We start from the raw sequence: 26,025 nt of genomic DNA on the forward strand, positions 1-26,025 counted from the left end.
GCTGCTGGGACGGCATGCTAATCAGAGAGCCCCATTCACAGCCGGAGTCTCTTGATGCCCAAATTATGCTTTTCCATCACACTGTTTACAAGGAGCTGAATTCAGGTTCTTTCTACAACAGCCCGGAGGTATTTACACGACAGAAACCATGATGACCTGTTAGTATTCTCTTTCTTCTAAAATGTTGAAATAATAGCATTTATTATGCACTCGGAAGGTGCCGGGCTCTGAGTTTTATCTCACTGAACTCTTGGGACAACCGCATAAGATCAGTACCATACCACTCCGCAACCGAGGCACGGAAAGGCTGAACAGCTAGTCCACGGTCACAGGTTATTTCGCATTTTTTTCAAATTTTCAAAAGTAAATATCGCTGCTGTTACAAATGTTATTAAAGTGTAAACATAATTAAGATGCACTAAATAGGGGCGCCTGGGTGGCTCAGATGGTTGAGCGTCTGCCTTCGGCTCGGGTCGTGATCCCAGGGTCCTGGGATCGAGCCCCACATCGGGCTCCCTGCTCAGCGGGGAGCCTGCTTCTCCCTCTGACCCTCTCCTCTCTCATGCTGTTTCTCTCTCGCTCGCTCTCCAATAAATAAATAAATAAATAAAATCTTAATAAATAAATAAATAAATCCACACCAGGGGCGCCTGGGTGGCTCAAATGGTTAAGCATCTGCCTTCAGCTCAGGTCATGGTCCCGGGGTCCTGGGATCGAACCCCGCATCGGGCTCCCTGCTCAGCGGGGAGCCTGCTTCTCCCTCTGCCCCTCTGCCTCTCCCCCTGCTCATGCTCTCTCTCTAACTCTGTGTCTCAAATGAATAAATAAAATCTAAAAAAAAAGATGCACTAAATAATAAAATAGCAAGAATTTTTGAACTCAGATTTATGCCAAACAGGGAAACTCTCCCTCCACTCTAACCCCCGATCCAGCCCCTCCTCTGGGGCAACCAGTGCTACCAGCATGTTACCCAGCCATCCAGAGCGCTGCCATGGGTGTGCAAACAAGTAGCCGTGCGCACACACAAGTGAGATACCGTCTACATCACCACGGAACCCCCCCAGGGCCTTGCGCGGGCGTAGCGACTGCACGCCCCTCCTCCGTGAGACACCTTCCCTGCCACCTCCTCTAAACAGTCCAGGTGAAGGGTCAGCTTGTCACACAAACACAGCTCCTGGCTGCCGGCTCCCCTTCCCCGCCCCGTCCCACGTGCAGCCGTGTTTTCGGCCAGCAGCCGGAAAGAACTGGCAGTCGTCGTGGTAGACACGAACGTGCCACGTGATCGATTCCTCCTCGAGCAGGGACTTGGCACACAGGGACAGAATCCTTCTGTGCCTTTGTGTCCCCACGACCATCCCGTGTTGCTTTTGCAATCACATGGGGTTAGTTGGCTTATTAAGGTTTTCACATTCTGAGTCTTTTTCTATTTCATGAGAAAGACATGGATACGTCCTGGTGGAGATATTCATACCATTATGGAGAGTGATAAACAAACAGAGGCCCCTCATTGCCACTCTCCCCCACAGAAATAGCTGCTGCTATCCTCATCCTCCGTGGGATGCCGTGGCATCCTTCCCATGGTGCATATCGATTCCAGCGCACACATCGGGGCCTTCTTTTAAGGATGCACCTCATCAATGGGCAACGGATGTCATGCTTCCCGCCGTAAGGAAAGCCCACTTCTTCAATGCACACCGTGCCAGAGGCCTGGGGTGGGTATGGCAGAGTGAGGATACAAGGCTTTGCCCTGGGAGGTCATTATCCCGGCCCAGAATAGTCACAAAATATCTGGGCAAAGGATGGGAAACTGTCAATCCAAAAGACATGAGCAGGCAAGTCAGAAAAGAAAATCAATCACTCAAACCTCACTAATAATGAAAAATGCAAATTAAGGGGCACCTGGGTGGCTTAGTCGGTTAAGCGTCTGCCTTCAGCTCAGGTCATGATCCCAAGGTCCTGGGATCGAGTCCCACCAAGCAGGGAGCCTGCTTCTCCCTCTGCCTCTCCCCCACCCTGCTCCTGCTCTCTCTCACTCTGCGTGTTCTCTCTCTCAAATAAACAAATAAATCTTTTTTATAAATGCAAATTAAAATGATACCATCTATTATTTATCCAATTGGCAAATTGCTTTGACTGGTAATACTTAGTACCGGTGAGAACTCGGTGAGGCAGCTGCCTTGAGCACGGCTGAACCGTACCAATGGAAACCACCTCTCTGAAGGAGAGTTGAAGGCGTCTGCCAAGATCAGCCACACCACCATACCCTCTGTCACCCCACCCCAAGAACAACCTGCGCTGAGATGCACACTGAGTTCTGCAAACAAGGATCTTCGTTACCCACAACAGCACTATAAACTATAAAACCCAAACATCCAACATTACATAAACATTTCAGGTATAATTTAAGTATAAATCGTGTTTTGAAAGAGTATTTCATGATGTGACAAAATGCTCATTTATATTTGTGGAATAAAAAAGAGATCTCAGACAGATGTAACACCCATTTTACTAAAAAAAAGAAAAAAAGAAAAAAATCTATGCTGAGAAAAAGAAAAGGAATAGGCCTTAGTCAAGGGTCTCCAAGACCTTGCCCTAGCCCCAGCCCCGAGGTTCGATGACTGGCCAGGAGGACTCAGCACACAGGCAGACTCGGAGCTAGACTTATCACGGCGAGAAGAAACAAAGCACAGGCGGCAGCAGGAAAGGCATAGGGAGCGGAGGACACCAGCTGGGAACCTCCGGGGTCCTCTCCCTCGCAGTTACGCAGGACAGCACATGTGAAGCGCTGTCACCAGGAAGCTCGTTAGAGACCCCGCATCAGGGGTTCACTGGGGGCTGGACACATGGGCCCCCTTGGCCAGGCTCCGGGAGGAACTCGGGTGTGCGGGCACGAACCGTGCTGTCTGCACAAAGAGCTCAGGCTCGGTGAGCCGCTCTCACCAGTCAGGGTGGTGAGAACTGTCCCCACATCAAAGTTCCAGACACCAGCCAAGGGCCAAGCTTGCAAGCAGGCCTCCCAGAGGATGGCAGTCTCTGGCCTGCCGTGGTAACACTTTTCTGCACGAGGCCAAAACGTTCATAGTGCTGATGTCTGCTGGTGAGACTTATTTTCTTCTCTCTCCTCTCTTATTTCCAAACGCTCCCCAATGAACATGTATTTCCTTTACGAGCGGGGAGGTGTGTCACATGCTTCTAAAAGCTCTGTTTTGCATGATGACAATTTTCAGATTAGACACAGGGGAATTCTTTTTTTTTTTTTTTTAAAGATTTTATTTATTTTTTAGAGAGCGAGCAAGAGAGCAACAGCATGAGAGGGGAGAGGGTCAGAGGGAGAAGCAGGCTCCCCGCCGAGCCGGGAGCCCGATGTGGGACTCGATCCCAGGACGCTGGGATCATGACCTGAGCCGAAGGCAGACGCCTAACCATCTGAGCCACCCAGGCGCCCGACACAGGGGAATTCTAATATTCACAAATGCCATAAGAAGACAGGCCAGGGAGAGAGCTGAGTGGGGCTGGCGAGGATGCGGGAGAGCCACCGTGGGATGGGCAGTCCTGGGTGAAGAGTAGGGATGAAAACTCCACCTACGTCCTCAGGATTTCCAGCTTTTCCCCCAACCAAACAAGCCAGATCGTCAGACTTCATCTCTGACATGGATATAAGCAGGCACTATCTTGGTTTTAATGCAAAGACCTCTATCTCGAGCACCCCCAGCAGACAGTGTAATGGCTCTTGTTGAGACAGTTTAATTTCTTTTAATGCCACTGAATTGGAAGATCATGAAATCTTCTTACCTGTGCTTCCTTCTGATGATCCTCACCAAAGAAAGAATTTCAGAAGAATCTAAAAGGTAAAAAAAAAAAAAAAAAACATGTATGAACTGGAGATACATGACCCAGAACTCAATCCCTGACTCTACGACATCATTTCCTTATGGTAAAAGTGGAGGGAAACACAGCCTGCCTCATAATTCTAAGGGTCAGGTGAGAAAACAGATGTACAAGAATTTTAATGATAAGATGCTAATATCAGAAACCCCTCACATCATCATTCCACAAATGCCTACTATGTGCAGGCTCAGGCCCGGGCAATACGGTGGTAAATAAGACAGACATAGGCCCATAGAGCTCAGAGGGCGTGCGGCTCACTCGAAGAAGAGATCGTGAGTAACGTATGGGGGTGACAGGAGGCAGCCTTCTAGCAGGGGCTCTGAGAAGGCCTCTGGGACTGAGGCTTGGCTTGCAACCCCAGAACTACCACGCGAGAGCTCTGTGACCTCGGGCAAGTTGCTTCAGTTTCCCTGGGCCTCAGTTTCCTTATCTGTACGATAAGGATCCAAAGAGTAGCATCACAATCCTCTGGGGCTGTAATGAGAATTTAATGATTTCATGTCTGTGACATTCTCAGAACCATGTTTGGCCACAGAAAATAAACTGTGGAGATAATTTTTATAAGATAAATATATAAATTTTAGGGGCTTTGAGAAGATGAGACCCTAACCTGTTCACACAAGATGAGCAAAATTCTCCCTGACCAAATACTCCTATCTCCCCCTCAGCAAGTCTAGTGAACTTTATTCCAGGGGTATTCCCAGGAAATTAAGGTTTTAGATGCTACATCTGGGCAGTATTAAAAGTGTGCCAAATACCCAGTAAATGACTAAGTTAAACATATTTCCAAAATAATTACATATGTTTCCAAAACACATATAGGCTTGAAATTTTCCAAAATTTAAAAGCACAAAGCACCTTCACATATACCAGCTCACTGGCAAAAACCCTTCGACAGAAGCCGAACAGAGAAGGCAGGGCATTCAGTGACCCTGTGAGGCCTGGCCGCAGTCCGAAAGCCGGTCGGTGGGGAGAAAGCAGACCGAAGCAGAGTGTCCCTTTGTTAACACCGCTCTTCTCCCTCCACACCGTAACGTGCACGTACCCGCTTAGCTCCTAAAACTCGACAGAAATCCCAACGTAGAGAGTTGAAATAGCATTCGAGAATTTCCACGATGCACACACGCATCTTGTTCTCTGGCTTTGAGAATTGCTTCGCTGCCCTTCGACCGCGGAGGCAGAAACCAGACTGCATTCCCCGGAGCCGAAAGCAGAGTGTTTGCTTCTCAGCAGGTAATCTTTGGGGTTAAACGAACAGGAGATCATTCCACAAAATTACTGTTACGCTTCTCAAAAAGCAAGTGTGACTTTCATAGAAAAATCTATGGTGTTTCCATTTGGGAGAAAGGTCCACGAAAGCCACAAAAGGATAATACAGTCATACAACAACAATTAAATTCATCTGTCACACAGTGAAACCCCAAAGCCCTCAGGCACCCAGCTGCTTTCTGAGCTGAAATTAAACTCCAACTGAGAAACAGGTCAACTCTCTAAAATATTCTTTTGCAAACATCTTAAGTAAAAATTCCTTTAGCTTGCTTGTTGTTTTCCAGATGCAATACCTCTGCTGGCCTTACTTGAATTTCCATTGCCCTGATGCCAAGTCAGCCACTGCGGTGACAACACGGAGGGACACGACATGGCCACACCTTCGAGGAGCTCACACGGGGAAAGGAGGCCACCCAGCCACAGTCTTAAAGTAGCACACTCATTGCTATTACCTATTTCAGCCATGGCTCTAACTAGCTTGAATTTAAAAAAAAAAAAAAAACCCAGCACACATAGCACATCCCATTTCTAGAAGGAAGCGATCAGATCTGAACAGTAAGTGAAGCTCAGAGTGTGGGGGCCAGGCAGACGCAGTCCCTGTAGCGTGAGAGCTCATTCACAGGGGTTAAGAAACGTACCACGCGGAGGCGGAGGAGGCCCCCAAGCACAGGGGCGACCGGGGGCTTCAGGGACGTCCGGGCATCTGGAGGCAGGAACAGAGGGTGGGATATCTAAAGCCTCCAAACTGAACAGAAATGCCCCCAAGAACTCCTCCCCAAATGGGTGAGGGGTTTAGAGGAGACTAAACGTAGCACTGTCCCAACCAGAGCATGGAGCCCTGGTGGAGCGGCGAGGAAGACACAGGGCCACCCTAATTCGGTGTGTGACCTTGGTTAAGCCCCTTCTTTATTTTTTATTTTTTAAATTGAGGTGTAATTGACACACTACATTATGTGAGTTTCGGGTGTATAACATAATGATCTGATATTTGTATGTATCGCCGATGATCACCACAATAAATCTAGTCAACATCCCTTACCACACAGTCACAAGATCTCCTTTCCTTGTAATGAGATCTTTTAAGATCTACTCTCTTAGCAGCTCTCAAATATACAAAACAGTATTACTAACTAAGGTCACCATGCCATACCTGAGAGCCCTTGGTTAAGTCCCTGATCTTCTGGGAGCCCCAGTAAAATCACCAGAAAGACAAGAGATGTGAAAACCCACCCACCTTTTGCACAGAACTGCTGGGAGAATAAAACGAGACAATGGATTTTAAACTTCTTTGTGAACCATGAAGCAAAACACAAATGTGAGAAGTCATTACCACCATTGATAACAGCCACGTAAAACTGAGTTCCTCCCACATTCTCCCGACCAAGTGCACCATGAGTGCGGGTGATCTAGCTGGGCAACCCCAGAGCCCAGGGCTTGAGTTGTATCACTCCTCTGAGGGGTCCGAAAGCTCTCTGAGAGAGAGAACCAAACCGACGTATGAGACCACACTTTCTCGGATGGGTCTGAGGTCATCCCAACTCTCAGCACAGCTAAGCCACCTGGGGGGTTGTCCCCCGCTAAACTCAGAAGCTGGTGTCTGTACATTTCTACAGCAGAGGCCAAAGAGCGTTCAATGTCACATGATGATACTAAGTATCCCAGGCCTAAACCACAGAAATCACATGAAGCTGGAATCCCCAAAAAATGTATTCACAGAAGAGATTCAGTGAATTCCGCTTCAAATGCATCCACTATCACCCGTAGTGCTCAGTCCTCTGCCTCCTTCCGACTGACTCCACTGATGCTCTGACCTCACCCAAGCTTTTACAACACCACAGAAAATGACACACCTGCGTGCTCCTCACAGCGGAGCACCAGACGGACCACCAACACTTCTCCCGGGGCGTTCCCCAAAATCACACTGCAAAGTCCCAGTAAATGCAGGTAAACAACTCCTCAGTTGCCATGTTCTTTCTCCACTCCCCAGGAAGATCGGTTGAGATGATGAGTCTTGAAGTCAGAACTAAAAGAGGCCACAAGCATCATCTAACCCAACCCACAGTGCAGCACCCCAACACCCAGAAAATGGCAGAACAGGAGAGCCAAAGCCAAAACCCACTGGCCCGACCTCGGGCCCCGAACTCCTGCAGCAAAGCTGCTCTGGGAAGGAAGATAAAGACAGCCCGGGAAAAGCCACCGATCCACACTACGGCCATTCAAGAGTTTACTTAGCACTTCTGTAGGCACTTCCAACTGTGCAAGCCTGAATATGTAAAGAGTCATTCCGGCTGCATTTCGACTTGCTCCCTGTATTCATAAAGCACAAACTGCTCTGTGGTCCAAGTGCACACAGTGTACCCCCTCATCATAATACTCACCCTATTTACCCTGTAGCCGCCTCTGCATCCACTGCCCTAGACCGCACATCCATGAGAGCGGGGATCAGCTATAATCACCTCTCTATCCCCAAAGCCCAGCCCATAAGACACCCACTAAGCGATGAATGAATTAAGGTAACTGCTCGAACATTTTAAACTTTCATTAGCAAAACTGATTTACTAAGTTTTGTTGATGCAGATTTCGTACCACACAGCTTAAACCTTAACTTTTAGATTTATTCTGTGTTCTCCTAGATTTCATCTGCTAAGTATTTAATGAGCACCTAATACATGCTGGACATTGCCGAGCGCAGATGGCCTCGCAGTGCCTGGAACCAGAGTCCTTGCTCAGATAGAGCTTGGAGTCGGACAGGAAGCAGAGGAAGACGGGACGAGGTTTGGTGGAAGAGCTGAGAAGAATGAGCCCCGGCCACTGAGGGATGCACTCACTTGGTCCGGCTGGCGTGCAGATAACACACACTTCCTACAGCGTGCGATCGCGTTCCCTCGGCGGCTAACGAAGCCGCAATGTGACGACCCCCTGCGTGCCAGACGTCACTGCAGAGCCGGGTTCAGGAGAAGAAACCAAAGGAACAAACAAAGCTCCAGGACTGTGCGTGAATACAGATCGAAACCAGCTTTTTTAGGGGCAATGCTCCAATTAGGAAATCCCCTGGCTACACTGGCTTGAAATTCAAGGTACTCTAGAGGCTGATATTCAAGTGATGAATTAACCCTACTGGTTCAAACCGAAGAAATCTTTGATTCAAGGGCTAAAGATGAATTATCTTTGGCCAATTTATTAGCTCTGAGTATTTCCACTAAGAAAATTATGAAAATTACTGAGCGCTTACCATGTGCTAGGAACAGGCTTCAAGCTACACGCTTTATAGACACGTTTGTATTTAAACCTCAGGACAATCCTGGGAGATGACAATGACCCCTCTCATCCCATTTCACAGATGAAGAAAGCGAGGTTTACACAAGTTTTAATACTTGCCTCAAATTACACCGTTGGCAAAACCCAGGCAGCCCGCCTCCACAGCCCTGCACGAAGCAGTGGTATTTACAAGCTGTCCGGCGGAGAGCCCGTACAACCGGCTACAAGAAATACCAACAGAGCACTTCAAACCCAAGATCATCTTGTGCCAGTCAAACCAGACTTGCTGTCACTCTGCACAACTAACCGCCAAATGATTCCGTGAAGAAAAAGTAGAATGGGTAGACACTGGAATAAACTGAAGAAAGGACAGACAATCGCAGGATGTGGCACTATTGGCACGATATTCTTTAAGCACAAGAACCTCCTGCCCCGCAGCACCCAAAGCCATCGTAAGCTGGTGAAAGCAGGAGGTTCTCGTGCTAGAACTCCCACTCACCTTGGACTCCGGTTCGCAACCTTCACCGCCCGTTAGAATCACCTGGGCAGTTTCTCAAAACTACAGATGCCCAGGTTCCATTCCTGGAGATCCTATTTGAACTGGTGTGGAGTGAGCATGCCTGATTTTCCCAGAGCCCCCCCACCTGGCCCTGGACGCAGCCAGGGTTAGGAACCGCTGCTCCAGATGCTCACACCCTTCAGCCCAGTTAGCCAAACGCTCACTGGGACTCTAAGCACTAGGGGTCCAGCTTGGGTAAGAGGAGTGACCACCTGCCCCCCGAAAAAAAAAGTATTTACAGTTTTCTCTGCCTTTAGGACAAACTAAGGTCAGAGATTTATTCCAGTTCAAACCAAATAAACCCCCAGTGAAAAAAATGTTCTTGTATAAGTTTACATACAAACAACTTCCTTTATCCTCCCTGTCAGTAGCTGGAAGATTAACTCTGAGCCACAAGAAGCCTGCAGAAATGAGATATTCAGGTCTTGGCCGTTTGCCACAGTCCACGTGCACCCTCCCCCAGAAGGAGGGCTCAGCCACGTGGTAGATTTACCACTTTCTCAGGAATGGAAACAGAAAAGGTCTGGCTACCAGCAGATGAGAGGTAAAGCACAACATGCAGGGGTCCCTGCAGGCTCCAGGCTCTAAAAGTGATAAATGGGATTTCTGCCACCAACCAGGTAAGAAACCAAAGTTCCTTTTCCCATTCCTTAGAATCAAAAGTGGGAGCAGAGAGCGCAGCGATGGTCCAACCAGGTACACTGGGCGCAGAATCCAGGCGACAGCCGAGGGGACAGGATCAGGAGTGCCATGGGCGGTGGCTCCCTCGTCCACCCACTCGTGCATTCATTCCACAGACACGTGAAGCACTTTCCACGCTACTCACCCCACCCACTTTCAGCTTCCGTTGACTGTGGCCCCCTCAGATGCCACACGCGTTACGTCTAACCATCACCGACCCGTTTGCTGTCGGCCGCCATGTCACGGACGAAGCTGACTGCAGCACAGAGAGGCCTCACTGCCCCCTCGGTGATGCTCCCAGATGGCAGCACGGGGAACGCCCTTCCTCCTTGGGGTGCCTCCTGCCCCTGGCTGACCCGGCGTCCCCCATACGGCTATCCTGTCCTGGCAGCTGTCGCGGGCTGTTCTGAGGCCCTGAAGGCCACAAGTGTATAGGGCTAAGGCAGTCCATCTGTCTCTAGCAGATCTAGTGCTTGTCCTGCTGGTCACTTCTGTGGGCAGATGGGTCAGGACAGGCTTTGGCAAGTGACCACGGAGTGACTCCCCTCCGTTCCTCCCCCAGGGTACGCGGACTGGCTAGCTAGCGGTGAGGACAGCTTTCTTCTCTACCTCTCACTGCACGTGTCTGCCCTAAAGCACTCAGACCATGCCACCAAATGTAGGCAGGGAAGAGCCTCCTCTCTCCAGGCCAACGTATGGGGCCGGGTGGCCTGGGGCATCTCTAACTCAGCAATAAAACAGAACCCCCCCACCCCATGACATAGGATGTATAACACACGTGCTCACTGCTGTCACCAGCCAGAACCACAGATGTGCTTTAAAGAGTTTCAGACAATTATTCCCGAAGTGCTGCTCACACAGCATCACTCCCCATGTCTGTGATGCTTTACGGACGGCAAAGCCTCTCCACCGTGCACTGCATCTGTGCCTCTCAGCAACCTTGTGTGATATGTCGAGTATATTTCATTATACCCACTGTCTAGATGGTGACACCAAAACTCACAGCAACTCAGTGACTTTCCCAAGGATACCCAGCTAGTGTTAGACCCGGGGCACGAGGCCTCTGGATTCCAGAACTTGCCAACATCCCACACAGTCCCTCTGGGGGACGCTCGCCGGCTCTCAGGAGTGCAGAAAGCGGGTCTTTCCCCAGAGCCCTCACCATGCCGGGGACAAGGGGGGACCAGCTTCCGATGGAGAGCACTTGCTTACTCAAGAAGGTTACACAGTACAACACAGTCCATCTGCGCTTTGGAAGGACGTGCACGAGGTGCTCTCTGACCAGTCAGAGGGAATGAAATGGGCTCGTGTACCTGCTCAACTGTAAGAGGCCGGGGCGCTGAGCCGGGGCTGTGAGGTTGAGACTGGACGCAGCAGACATGCTCTAGAGAGCAATGTGCATGAAGTCCGGTTAGACAGCCGGAGGGAGGGAGGGGAACAAGGAGGGGGCTTCTAGTCCGAAGGACTGATGAGTAAGGATGTCATTACCCAAGTAAAAACAGGGCAGGAGAAGCAGGCTTGGAAGAGAAACGTGCGTATGCTTCATTTGAGAAGCATGAGCAACCCAAGGTGAGGATTGCTGAACCATCCTGGATTTCCAGAGTCTAGCACAGACTAGGGAGGATGGGAGGATGGGAGGATGTCTATGGAAGAGACAACAGGAGGAAGGAAAGTAAAGGAAGCCGGGCAGATATGACCACTGGGTCGCTAGTGTCTGGATCCTGGAGGCGGGGACAGAAACCAGGCAGTCATCCATAACTGTGCTCCGTTCACAGACTCATTTACCTGGCCAACAGCTAGCTGAGTGCCCGAATGTGCCAGATGCTCGGTCAGAGGCTGTAGGGCCCCGCTAAACACCCCGAAGCTCCAAGTGAACAGGGCAGGCATGTGGCACAAATGAGCAGGCAATCCGTGAATTAAGACAGACACGAGGACTGCGAGGGAACAGCAGAAACAGTGGCTGATGCGTGCCCAAATTTCCTGGTTTTCAAGGTGCCCCATCCATGGCTCACACATCACGGTGATGGCACGGCACCTTCCACCCTCCAGAGCATCATAAGAATCATTCGGAGGGCTTACCACACAAAAAGTTCTGATTCCAAAGTCGGGGGCGTGACAACGTGCATTTCCAACAAGTTTCCGGGTGACAGTGGTCAGAGTGGCCAGAGGACCACGCTGGGGGACAAGGGAGAGGACTGAGGCAGGGCAGGCCCCAGGCAAGGTATTAACAACGCCTAGGGCTGGTTCTGCTTCTGGACACTAACTCAGTACCTGACCTTGATCAAGACACCCGAATTCTCCAAGCTTTGGATTCCTGATGCCAAAATGAGGACAAGCACTGCCATGACAGTCTTCGGAAGGAAAGAACAAATTAATGTGTCACAAAGGAAACACTACTGTATTTAAAAAATTTACCTTTATGGTAATTTTCAAAGGACGAGTTTTGTGTGATTTATCTGTGTGTTTTTCTGCATCATTTGATTTCTTTACAATGTGCATATAACGTGTTTTACAAGAACATGAATAATTTTTTAAACAGCAAAAAAGTTCACATTTAAATTCTCTAGAAGAGTTTTCCAATGGATAACGAAACCAACGAAGTGCTTCACAACTAGCATCTTTCTCATAATTAAACTTTTTATTTCAAAATAACTGTAGCTTTACATGCAGTTGTGAGAACGAATATGGAAGAATCTCGTGTACTCTTCACCCGACCTCTCCCAGTGGTAATGTCCTGCAAAACCACAGTGCAATGTCACACCAGAATCCTCGAACTGACACAGGCAAGATACAGAACATTCTGCCACCACGGGCACCCCCTCCTGTGGCCCCTTCAAACTCACGCCCACCTCCCTTCCACCTCATCCCTGCCTCCTACGCCCTGACCTTACTCTGTCCTCCATTTCTGCAATCATGTCGTCTCGAGAACATCCTATAAATGGAATCCGACAGCACAGAGTCGCTGGGGTTGCCTTTTTCTCATTCAGTTTAACTCTCCGGAGACTCACCCGGGTCGTGGCACGTAGCAGTCACCTGTCCTTCTCACTGCTGAGTCATGTCCCACGCGGTGGCTGCACCACTGTTCGGGCAGACGCCCCTCGGAGGATGTCTGGGTGTTCCCAGCTCCTGGCCCTTCTGCCATAAAGCTGCCGTGAACGCTCGCGTGCAGGGTTCTGTGTGGACACAAGTCTTCATTTCTCCGAGACACACGCCCAGGAGCGCACGTGCTGAGTCACGGGGTGGTTCTGTGTTTAGTTTTTTAAGAAACTGCCCCACTGTTTTCCAGCTTGGTGGTCCCATCCTGGGCTCCCGCGTATGAGGGATCCGCACATGGGGGGTCCGGCTTCTCCGCATCCTCGGCAGCACTTGGTGGTGTCGCTGTGTCTTATTTGGGCCACTGTTGTAGGCGTGCAGTGACCTGTCATTGGGGTTGGATTCGCATTTCCCTAACGGCCAGTGAGGCTGAACGACTTTCGTGGGCTTGCCGGTCACCTGCCCGTCATCTGCGGTGAACTGTCCCTCTGTGTCCTTGACCTGCTTCCTGATTGCATTGTTTGTGTGACTGCTTTTGAGAGGTTTTTTTTACACATCCTGGACATGGGTCCTTTTTCATATACATGGTTTATAATGTCTCCTCCTGGTCTGTAGCTTGTCTTTAGAAGAAGAGAAGCTTTTGATCTTTTTTTTTTTTTTTAAAGATTTTATTTATTTATTTGAGACAGAGAGAATGAGAGAGACAGAGAGCACATGAGAGGGGGGAGGGTCAGAGGGAGAAGCAGGCTCCCCGCCGAGCAGGGAGCCCGATGCAGGACTTGATCCCGGGACTCCAGGATCATGACCTGAGCCGAAGGCAGTCGCTTAACCAACTGAGCCACCCAGGCGCCCCGAGAAGCTTTTGATCTTGATGAAGCCAATCAACCAGCTCTCCCTTCCACGCTCTATGTGTCAATGTGCAGTACAAGTAAGATCTCTTTATAAGCCCTGCTTCTCAAAGGTTTCTGTGTTTTCCTTCTCAAAGTTTTATAGTCTCACATCTTACATTTAAGTCCACGATCCACTCTGAGTCGACTTTTGTTTATGGTGAGACTTAGGTCCGGGCTTATTCTGTTGCCCATGGATGTCCGGGTGCTCCAGGCAACGAGGTCCACTTTCTAACAGAGAGAGAAGCAGGCCAGTACAGCACCCCATCACAGCCAAGCCTTGTTCTGTGAAACTTTAATTCCAGTTACATACTGGGCAATGTAAAATGTCCAGTTCAAAAAAACACAGCTCTGAGTATTCGTACCTTAAAATTCTGATTTCTGCCTATGGTATCAGATACTATGGTCATCGATATCACAAATAAAGCCTAAACAACAAGCTAAAACATATAATAAAAACAATTAGCACGTGTGTCTACTGATTAGGATCTTATTTCCCATCTGTTGGGGAAAAGGTGGGTCGTCACTGCAGACCCCGGTGGCTGGACAGAAAACGTGTGTCCTAGAACAAACCTGAAGTGTACTTCTCTCTCCTACCAAATGTTAGGGCTGAAATTTAGACATTAAATATTCAAATACTTCATATTCATTGAAGGCAGGATCGTTGAGTTCAAACTAATGTCTAGGGCCAATGACAAAGATACGCACTTCATGGCCATTCCAACCCAAGTTCGGCTCTCTGACCTCCAAGAGTTAAGGGCCCGTGGAATCGGGACGGCTGCCTGACTCAGATAATCTGTGCTTGGTTCTGCTTTGCCACTTTCCAGCTATGTGACTTTGGGAGGCTCCCTCAACCACGTGGAGCTAACGGCCCTCATCATTAATGGGGGATAAACACCACCTCTGTCGCCCAGTTAGCCGGAAAGCGAATGTGCGCCAAGCTGCCTCCCAGTGCCCGGCACACGGTAAGCCCCTCCATTAGAGTGCGTAGCCTCATCAGCCAAGGGAAGGAAAAACTTTCTTTTTCACTTTCCCAGCCTCACCCCACATGCGATCAGCAGAGAACAGCAAAAGAAAGAAACAAAAACACATGCTCAATTTTTAATAAGAAATGTTTAAAACAAAACACAGTGGGGGAGGAGAGGGGAGAGAGGGAGGCCTCGGAGGGAGAGATGCCGGGACAGCCCTCATTACTCCCCTCCTCCTCCCAGGCGACCATCAGACCCCACAGCTGGGGGGGGGGGTGCCTCCTCTGCTCAGAATGGCCTCTCCCCAGGTGTTCGGAAACCGCCAACACCTTGAGATGGGCTGGCAGTGGGCTTGGGGTAGGAGAGCTACAACTTAAAGAAACCGCAGCACGGAAAATGACCCACATAGGAGGTACCGACTGCTATAAATACTTGGTGGCAAAAGCTGATGTCATGCCTTCTCTACAGGAGACACCCAAATCAAACTCGCCCAAACAGCCGAGAGAGCATAGAGCAGGCACCCAGCGCTGTGGCCACAAGTCCGATGCTGCTCTGTCCCCAAAGCATTTATGACCCAGCCACGGTGACCTCCAGCACCCGGCCCCGGCGCTCTGTGCTCTTCCCACATCTCACAAAGCTTTCTCACTGCACTGGCGTGACATGTGTATCAACCAACGCACTCCAGAGCCCCGCTGCTCTAACCCCCGGCCCCTCAGCAGAACTCAGGGACGAGTGAAACGGCTTCTTCCAAGTGGGAAAGAGCAAGAGCGCCTGACCCACCACAGCCAGCATCGAGCCCCCTCAGCTGCTTGTAAGCGACCAGTCTAGTCCCGGGTGACTCCCCATCCCACAGGGTTGGGGGTGACGGCTCACCAACTAGAGGGGCGTTAGCACTGACCTCGACTCAGGTGGCTTGAAATCAGTGTCAGATGAGCCGTCATAAAACCAAAACCGAATCTCTGACAAGTGTACAAGAGGTGGACAGAGAGTAGCGAAAATGGCTATCCCACGGGCCACCCAGTCACCTCCTCTCTGTGCCCCTTCTCCCTGACAGGGCCCGTCCCTCCCTGCACTAGCGGGGCCCAGCATCTGTGCGGGTCTCTCCTCTACCCCGTCCCAAACATGCTTTCAGGAAAAGCTCCTCGGATGGCGCCCCACCCAAAGTGTAGTCAATAAATGTTTCCTGCAATGAGTTAATGTCCATCACTTTAACTTAACAGGAATCCTTTCGGGGGCGCCTGGGTGGCTCAGTCGTTAAGCGTCTGCCTTCGGCTCGGGTCATGATCCCAGGGTCCTGGGATCGAGTCCCGCATCGGGCTCCCTGCTCCGTGGGAAGCCTGCTTCTCCCTCTCCCTCTCCCCCTGCTTGTGTTCTCTCTCTTGCTGTGTCTCTGTCAAATAAATAAATAAAATCTTTAAAAAAAAAAAAAAACAGGAATCCTTTCGAATGTGTCATCCCTCTTGGAAATAATGCCGTGAGCTGGAGTAGGCGGCTTCTCTCTATGACGGTTTTCTCATTTGTAAAATGATCAACGCTAACAATAACCACACTCACCCATAGGGTTGTTGTGGAAAATCACGTGACCCAGTTCGTGAAACAAGCTTAGCATACAGGACCAGACACATTCAAATGCTCGGTAAAGGTCAGTAATCATGAGCTACGATTACTTAGCCCTCCACGGGCAAAAGAGCCAGTTAGATCTACACATATCATCACAGAAGGACGTCTGTCTATACTACTGGGGTAGAGGTGTGAACAGTGTGTATCAAATACTATTTGTTTTTTTAAAAAAATACCTCCAAAATGTACATTTATATTTGTATGTACACTGGAAAAGATCTGGAAGGAAACACCAAATATTAATACTGGTTACCCCAAAGACAGTGAGGAAAGAATCATTCCCCTTTTGCTCTTTGTCTCACTTAACTATCTATCTGAATTATTTTCAGGGAGCATCTCTTCCTTCTGTGAAGTTTCTCAAAGGAATTCACCGCCACTTTTCCAGAGAAGCAAGCTGCATCAGGAGGGTAAAGAGAAGCTGAACCGGATGAACCTAAGTGTCAAGTCCAAGCTTGGTGTACACGTGTGCACCAAACTCCCACAGACACAGACCACCGTCCCTCCACCTTCTCTCTTGTGGCCTAATCCAAGACTCAGAGATTGAGATTGTTCTAGCAGCCTCATGCTTTTTGCGTGTGTCTTCCTCAGAGCAGTCGGGAGGTTTGGGGCCCATCAACCACTCTGAGGGACTTGGCACCAGCCTTCCAAACTCCTCCAGTGTGCGCATCTGCCCAGCGTCACTAGCTTGCCCCTTTGTGTCCGAAACTGGACTGCAATCCCTTGTGGCCTCAAACGCACCTGACATTAGCTTGTCATTCCCAGCACACTCGGCACAGTGCACACAATACAACAGAGAATAACTGTGCTAGGAGGCACCTTAGAACACATGTCATCACCATTCTACTTACAAAGGGACATGGATCCGGGAAGGGACATGACCTGTCTTTGGTAACTCGGCGAGTTATCGCTCGAAGCAGGGCGGAGCCAGGTCTCCTGACTCCCAGAAGAGTGCTGGTGTGCAGTCCCATAACAAGTATTCATGTGTTTTGCAGGCCTTGAAAGTCCTCACTGCTATAAAGGGTAAACACGATTTCTCTGGGACTGCTCAGCCCAGAGTCCTGAACGCCCATTGCTGGAAAAAGGGTAAAGTCCCGTGGCTTATTAAGATGATCCATCAGAAAGACAGCATAGCTGACAGGGAGGGGGATTCACACAGATTATAATTAGCTCAGTAACCCAAACAAACCAAACCAAAACAAAACAATCCACCTGAATAGAAAACTTAAGTCTGATGACAAATTCAAGACAGATCCACAACACTGGGAACGTGATGGTTAAAACACAGAGCTATCAGATAACTGGTTGTACGTAAGTATGGATCTAAAATTTCCATACTTTCAGAACAGGAGGGCTATCTGGAATTTGTCAGAAAGGCCCTTTTAAACAGTATTATTTGATTCCTACCACAAAAATAAATAAACGTACATTTATACATACATACACACACAATTCATGTATGAATTATATTGTTCAGTTCATATACTGGGAAGTTGGACAATATCAAAACTGTTATGCACAATCGTTTTAGACTAAATTCATAGTGTGGTATGCAATGGTCCATATTTGGGGGGGTCACCTTTCTCCGGATGACAGCAAAACCCAGGGGCTTTATAGGCAGATTTTATGCTGTCACTAGACTGGATAAAAGAAAGAAGGAAAGAGAATTTAATGATCAAGGGAGCAAATTTAATTACTCAACTGTACTTGCTTCCCAAAACAATCTTGTAAGTCACATGGAAAATATAATTTACTGAACACAGACAGCTGCTACAAATTGAAAGTGTTCCTAACAAGGTTCCCTTTCTCTTATCAAAAAGCTGGAATCCCTCAAACACAAATGGCCTAGACTTCGCCCTTAGAATCAATCTATATCAAATGGTTTGAGAAGTCAAGACAATTTATTTTTTTAAAGAATTTATTTAAGAGGGCGCCTGGGTGACTCAGTCGGTTAAGCGACTGCCTTCAGCTCAGGTCACGATCCCAGGGTCCTGGGATTGAATCCCGCATTGGACTCCCTGGTTAGCAGGGAGCCTGAAGTGGGGCTCGATCCCAGGACCCCGGAATCATGACCTGAGCCGAAGGCAGATGCTTAACCAACCAAGCCACCCAGGTGCCCCAAGAAGTCAAGACAATTTAGGTATGTTTTGAGATATAAAAGAATCTACTAACGTTATTTTACCATCTGCACTGCCTTTTGAGGACTATCCCTAGACTCAATAAAAAATTCTCTTACTCTGAAAATTCCCTCTGCACACACACACATGTGCCCACACGCACACACAGACACACGCACGCATGCACACGCACACACACACGGCCTGTAATTCCAGGAGAAGGAGTAAACAGTACATAATTACTGTCAAAGGCAATGTATATTTTATGTCAGCTTGCCTCCAAAGAAAACAGATTTTGAAATTTAGAAGGCTAAATTCAGGTCATGGCTTACCTATCTCTAGGAGACTAGGCAAATTCCCTAATCTCTCTTAGCTTCAGTCCCCTACTCCTTAAAATAGACACAATTTTTTTTAACCTAGCTCTAACACTGTCAAAGAACAAAACACGTGAAGACTTACTGTGCTGTCAAGGGGAGGGAAAACCGGCCCCTTAAATGATGACAGGGAGAGGGTTAAATGGTCCAACCCTGATGAACGGGATCCCAGCAACACCCAATCAAAATTTCAAGCGTGCACACCCTTTGACCCAGCAGCTCCACTTCTAGAACCATCTCACGAACATACTCATGCCCCTGCACAGGAGTTACATAAACACAGCACTGCTTCTTATTCTAAAAGACTGGGAACGATGTCAACGTTGAATATCAGTGTTCATACTACAGCCTACCTCTGTGTTTTTTCAAGAAGACACAATTATCCATAAACGCTTGACCGTGCTCAGATAAGCCTCAAGGATGCAAACGCAGCTGGTCACGTGGTTACGGGAGCTGGACCGGGGACCAGAGTGGGGCCCCCTTTCACTCTCTAGCACCCTTTGAATGTCGCCCCACTGCTCATGTCACGTGGTCAAAATACAGGACGGAGGCAAGCATTTCTAACCTGACTATAGAAGAAATAAGGTAACTAATAACAGCTACCTCGCAGGATCATTGTGTTAATTAAATAAGGCACAAAATGTCAGAGTTCTAGGGATGACAGCACAATTTTGATCGGGGTGTCGGAGAACGGGTCATGGAGAGGGAGTACTTCACACCTCAAAGGAAGGGCAAGGTTGGAAGAGGCAGCCGTGCGCAGAGGAAGCGTGAGAGAGCATAAATTGTACATGCAGCTCTTACACTGGGCTTCAGGAAAGGGCTCACATGACTAGCTGGAGTGCGACGTTGGTGCCAGTAAGAGAGAAAGGAACCCAAACCTACAGATGGCATCTAGATCACGAAGGCCTTGAATGCTGAGCCAAGGAATCGGCCTTGTCTTAACAACGGAAAATCACAAAAGGGGTTTGTATAGATGGGGAATGCTAAAAGTAGGACACCATACGTGATTTATTCCTGCCATGGGGTAGGGTGGAGAGGGCTGAGGAAGCTATCCTAATACAGACAAGACGCCATTGGGAGGACATGAGCAAGGGTACTGGCCCCGGGATCACGGGGCTGTCTCCACATACAAAGTACCATGTCTTTATTTTTATAGTACTGCCAACTTATATACAGACTACAGTATTCTAGAACCATGTCTGTATTAAATTAATCATCTTGGCCATAGACCACAGATTGGGGGTGTAAACAACAGAAGTGATTTCTCCCAGTTCAGGAGGCTGGAAGTCCAAGATCTCAGCGCCCGTCGATGCAGCTCCTGGGGAGAGCTCTCCCCTGGCTTGCAGACGGCCACCTTCTCGCGGTGTGCCCACACCATGGAGACGCAAGCTCTCCGCTGTCTCTTCTTCCCAGGAGCCTCCTCTCATAGGGCCAGGCCCTACCCTCACGACCTCATCTAACCCCGTGTACCTGCTGAAGACTCCACTCTGGTACCATCACACCGAGGTGAGGGCTTCACCAACTGAACGTGGGGGGGGCCCACAACAGTGTCCTGTCAATCATGTTGAATCAGCAAAGGAAGGAACAGGAAAAAAGGTAAAAACTATATGTCAACAAGTCAATATCGTTTACATTTATAACACGCAAAGGCCAACTTAAAATTTCTGTGCTAAAAAGAATGAGAAGCAGAGATAAATGAAAATCAGTTAGAAAAATATTTCATTTTGGGCCGCACACTTACTTTCCTGTAGCAGGTACGTGAGCTTTTACTCCCAGCTTTGCCACCAAAAACGCTAGAGCATTTCCCTGCGTCCTAGTTTATCAGTGCGATCAGTGGGCTGACCCACAGTTCAATACCCCGATGTCAATAAAGGTGACAAAACTCACTTTCACTGACCAGGTGGACAAGCAGAGACCAACCACGAAGTACACAGGAGACGAGAAACTCAGGGATTCGGATCAACCACAAAGTGGATGACAAAGACCCAGACGTGGACAAAAGCAGATTTTTGTAATGATGAATGAAACATGTAACCACACCAAGGGGATATTACTGAAGCCTTCCTATTTTAAACCTTGGAGGTAATGGCCCTACAGTTTACAGTCACTCTGATGTAAATGTCAGTGCGAAAAACTTTTTCCAGCGGCCACATGAAGCTACAATACCCAGAACAACCTAGCCCCTTACCCACAGCAATCCACTCAGGGAACTGGCCCCTTACCCACAGTGACCCTCCCAGGGAACTGGCTCCTTACCCACAGTGACCCTCCCAGGGAACTGGCTGGCCCCTTACCCACAGTGACCCTCCCAGGGAACCGGTTCCTTCCCCAGAGCCACCTGCTCAGGGAACTGGACCCTTACCCAGAGCAACCTAGCCCCTTACCCACAGTGACCCATCCAGGGATCAGGAAGACAGACTGCTATCTAAGAAAAGTCCAGCAACCCAACCATAACCTCTGTGACCATCAGCCAGGACCGGATCGATAATGGACACCTTCCCTGATTTCTGTCCTGCTTTGGACTCAGGACCAATCTGAGAAAGCCAAACCCGCTGAGAGAAAGGAACCCCCTTCCAGCCTCCCCAGGCCCCCAGTCCTTGTCGGGCTCACCCGAGAGCCCCCTTTTCTCCTCTGGGAAGCCCTCCTCCCCCGTTCTGCCTGCCTCTGGGTCTCTGCCAACTGTGGGTGGCCGCCCCCTGTTCCAGCCAGCGCTGGGTACACAGCTTTGCCTTTCGCATATGTTTGTTCTTCATCTATTTCTACAAAGAAAAGTCTTAAACCAGGGGCTTTTCTCCAGGTGGTCACTCCGCAACTCAACCGTGACGCAGCTTGTCCCAAGTCTGGAGACATCATCATATCCCCCAGGCTCTTTCCACAAAGCCCCATGTACTGGGGTTCTTAGTCCTTCCCCCTACCACCAGGGAAGTGACCGGGTATTAAGGAAAGTTTAAGGGCTTTGGGGTTAAACCCCAGAGTTCATCAGCATCTCACTTCTCCACTTATAACCATACGATGTTGAGCAAGTCCCTTAACACCACTAAGCCTCTGTCTCCATCTTTAATAAAAATAGTATTTACCGTTCAGCTCGTATTGAAGGGGACATTGTACATAAAGTGGTTCACACATACTCCCAGCTGTGGGCACCCCTGTCCCGGCCCTCTCTCCCCCAGGAAGAATAGCAAGACACTTCAGGATGAGGCTGATGGCCCCTCACTCGGGCCCCTTTCAGTCAACTACATGCGATGGCACCCAGACTCTCAGAGGGCCACGGAAAAATGTTTGTTTCCACTTTTCAACTTAGGTATGGGTCGTTCTAACTCGCACTCAATGATCCTTCGTTAGGAAGTGATTTTTCCACGCTGCCCCTCGCTTCCACTTTTAGCAGACTCGGATGTGCCCTATTCACTCACTCCTAAATCTGCTTCAGAATCAGAAACAAAACTTTAATCGCCCACACCGTTCCGAGTGCCTTCCCTGTGGAGCTAGAGCCCGGACGCCGTGCCAGGCAGCCCAAGCTCCCTCCCACAGCCCGGCCGCACCGTCCCACCAGCAGCTCCGGGAGGCCGCACCCGACCCAGGCGGCCTCAGGTCCACCAGGCCTGTGGCTGCAAACCAAGGATGCAAATTTCACCACCCGACAGCGACCGCGACAGATCCCGCCCGCGACTCCGCGCTGCCGCTCCCTACTCAAGCCAGAGGCTCCCACGCCCGCCCCTTCGCTGCCGCCGCAGGTACCCCCAGGCTGGGTGCTGTTCTTCACCAGGGTGTACCTGAGTCAGAGCTGTAACTGCTACGAGTAGCCCCGGGCGTGCTGTTCCACTCAGGAAGCCTCGCGCACGCTCCACGTTTGTTACCTCGCACGCCCGCTCCCCTGACCAAGCAGGCAGTGTCTCCACGTTGTCCAAGTGGCTCACAGAAGTTACCGATAAGCCCAAGGCTGCACACTGCTAATCACTGAATGGCAGAGCCAGATGCCGGCCCGGGTCTGGGGGGCCCGTGTCTCCGCCCTCAGCCTGGTTGCTCTCCCCAAGCGCCGTGGGCAGCCGACAGACTGCCAGGATCCGCAGGCTTCGGAAATGCCCTCCACGGTGGTACAAGGGGCGGTTTGTCGTCAGGGAGGCAGGGTGTGGATCAGTAGAACCCTTCTGTTCTGTGGGGTTATCTCACCCAGAGGACGGACGGGCTGAGTGTTACGTGCGATGGCCCTCACGCACAGTACGGAAGCTTCCTTTGCACTCCCCCAAATACAGGTGGCACGCGGGGTCCAGGCATGATAACACCCTCTGGGCCTTGCCTGACAGGTGTCCAACTGGGTGGGAGGCCCAGGCTCTTCTCTCACAGCCCAGGTTGGCCCAATCTGTCCCACATCGAAGATGTAACACATTCATGGCAGATAGACAGCTCCTTTGCTGTGGTCACTTCCTGCCCTGCACTAAAAATACCGTGAATTCGGGAAAGGCCATCCAAGGGGGACCGCCTGGAATCTTCGAAGGGCCGAGAAAGCGCCAGCTGCTCAGTTTCACCCTGGGAACCCCTTTCCTCCTCCACAGTCCACCTCCAAACCACGTCCTCTGTGGCGCCATGCCCCCACGCCCACTAACGTCCCACAGCATCTGGTTCCCCCCTCTGCCTGCATTTGTCACAAGCCCAAGCAGCCAATGAACACACAATATGCCTGCCCCCCTCCCCGCACAGCTGTCCGGGCCGCCTGGGCCGGGACTCCCGCCCCCAGACGAGGCGCTCTAACTGCCCAGTGGCTGATGGACGGAGTGAGCGCGGGGGGGCACGGCGCACGGACACCGAAGACCCGCCTGCACCACAAGGAGCGCCCTGCAAGAGCCACCGGGCCGCCAAGCGGAAGTTGCTGGCGCTGTGAAAAGCTCCATTAAGACAGTTCCTGGCACACCAGTCAACTCAGCGCCGAGACACCAAGAAGTCGGAGCAGATAAAGAGGCCAGTGTAGCATGGAGTCAGGAGCCCAGGCTTTGGCCTTAGCAGTTGAATTCCGCTTACCATGTGATCTTGAGCAAGTTATTCAATGTCCCCTCGTCTCTGGTTTTTAAACTGAGATACAGCGGACATCCAACAACGGACTGCTTTGAGGTGTACAGCATCAGGATTTGATACATGTGTATGTTGTGAGGTGATCGCCACAGTAAGTCTGGTTCACACGGATCATTTGTAAAGCATTACCGATTTTTCTTCTCATGATGAGAACTTCAAATACACCACACAGACTGCTAACTCTAGTCCCCAGGAGTCTCGTCTCGGTCCGTCACCTGCAAAATGAGGACATGACCTACCCCACAGAGTGGCTGCAAAGGTGAAGAGAGGTGTGGACGTGAAGTGCTTGGCACAGTGCCTCGGGCACAGTAAGCACTCAACCCACAGATGCAGTAGTGATGGGGGAGGTGATACAGGACACCGAGCTTCTCAGAAGGTCCTACAGACAGAATGCTGGGGTTCCCTCAAAATCCCTACGTTGAAACTGAACCCCCAAAGGGATGGTCTTAGAAGGTGGGGCCCTCAGGCCATCGGGTCATGAGGATGCAGCCCCCCTGAATGGGATTAGTGACCTTATAAAGGGGACCCCAGAGAGCCCCATTATCCCTCTACCACATGAGAACAGTGCAAGAAGACGTCATCTGTGAGCCAGGAGGGCCCACACCAGACACTGAATGGGCCAACACCTTGATCTTGGACTTCCGGCCTACAGAACTCCAGATATAAAATTCTGGTGTTTACAAGCCACCTGGTCTTTGGTATTCTGCTACAGCAGCCTGAACAGCCTGACACAGAGGGTCGCTCTTCAAGAGCAGGAAAATTGAAATAACCCATCTGGAGAAAAAATTCAAGTAACTTACCTATAACCTCCCAACATACAAATCTGAATTGATTGGGAAGAGGGGATTTTCACAATATCACGCCACATGTCCTCAAGATTCATCCTGATTGTCACTTTCACTTTTGTTTCCATATCAGAGAGTTAACGTAACTGAGAATTGCATGCTGTACATGTTCCGGAAAACCATTTACTTTTCAAGAGCCATTCTCGATATAGGGTTCCGTTCTCCTTTCCTCTTTGGACATCTGTCACACATGTCTTCATCAAACACCCCCCCAGGAGGCCTGTGCCCTGCTCCCAAGAAGCCATTTCTGTTTACTACTTCTGGTAGAAAGTTCCAGACTAGCTGACAGCCCCAAACCTAGCTCCACCCACCGTGGCTAAAAGTACCCCTAGTATGTGGCACCATTACCTAGTGTCCAGAACAAGAATCCATCATTACTACTACTACTTTCTCCTTTTCCTAATATTTTTTATGGTTAAAAAATGACCCCAAAAAGGAGATTTCTCAGTGCTGCCTGCCCCCAGCAGCGCTGCATACCACGCGTATGGATACAATCAACTAGGAGTGTGCCAGGTCGAGTAAAAGGAAACAAGGATTTCCAAACTCTGAACTCACTGATGGCAGCCACACACAGAGTACAGAATGGGCACTCTTCGATTTACAAAGTGGAGGGCAAAATTTAGCTGCGACATGCATGGATGGGAAAGAAATGTGTTTGAAAAAGGTGTCTGGAAACACAAACGCTGTGTCTCATGCCGCCAAGGACAGAGAGGTAACCTTTTTTTTTCCATACTGAAAAATAGATAATGGGCTGAAAGGTAATTTTTCTCGCAGACTGCAGTCGTGCCATGAAGCTACTATCAAATATTTCAGACTTTGTTAGATAATCAAACTGAGAAACCATATTAAAATAAACCTTTCCTCAAGGAAACAGAGCGCAATAAAACCACATCTAACCACATCCTCAAAACCAGAAAGGATGGAACTGTAAAAAATATGTATTTTCAGGGACCATAAACGAGTTCCTAATATTAAAAAAATATGTATATAACAATAAAAATTCATAGGAGGGTTTAGAGAAAAGGCTGGAGAAATCTTCCAAAAAGGAAATCAGAGACAAAGGAGTGGGTAAAGAGAAGAGCGCAGAAGACCTATAGGGAGATGTGTGCTCAGAATAAAGGACAGGAGTCCACGGATGGGGCAGGGCCCACCAAGTGCCCAACACAAGGAACAAAAACAAGACCCACATCATGACACGACCATCACAAAATTTCCAAACACCAGGAACAACAAAGGCCTAAAAGATTACGCAAAGGAAAATGTGGGTCACCTACAAAGAAAAGGCTTTGGACACATCAACTGTCACACTGGAACTTGGAATTCTGAGCAGTGTCTTCAAAATTCTGCAGGAAAATTATTTCTAGCCCAGAATTCTATACTCAGACAAATGGTCAATTACATGCGAGAATATCAACATTATACAAGATCTCAAAAAATATATATATTTCTTCGACAGCTCAGTAGT

The 26,025-nt window shown here is 49.4% G+C and overlaps 1 long non-coding RNA gene across 1 annotated transcript in view; it reads right to left on the reverse strand.

The window, feature by feature from the left end:
- Positions 1-26,025, reverse strand: part of LOC123324055 — a 53,765-nt gene that overhangs the window by 20,213 nt on the left and 7,527 nt on the right. Inside the window, exon 2 of the long non-coding RNA XR_006539597.1 lies at positions 3,793-3,841. This is a non-coding gene — a long non-coding RNA (uncharacterized LOC123324055). The remainder of the gene's footprint in view (positions 1-3,792; positions 3,842-26,025) is intronic.

Source organism: Neomonachus schauinslandi, chromosome 2, assembly GCF_002201575.2.
Source record: "Neomonachus schauinslandi chromosome 2, ASM220157v2, whole genome shotgun sequence".
NCBI lineage: Eukaryota > Metazoa > Chordata > Mammalia > Carnivora > Phocidae > Neomonachus > Neomonachus schauinslandi.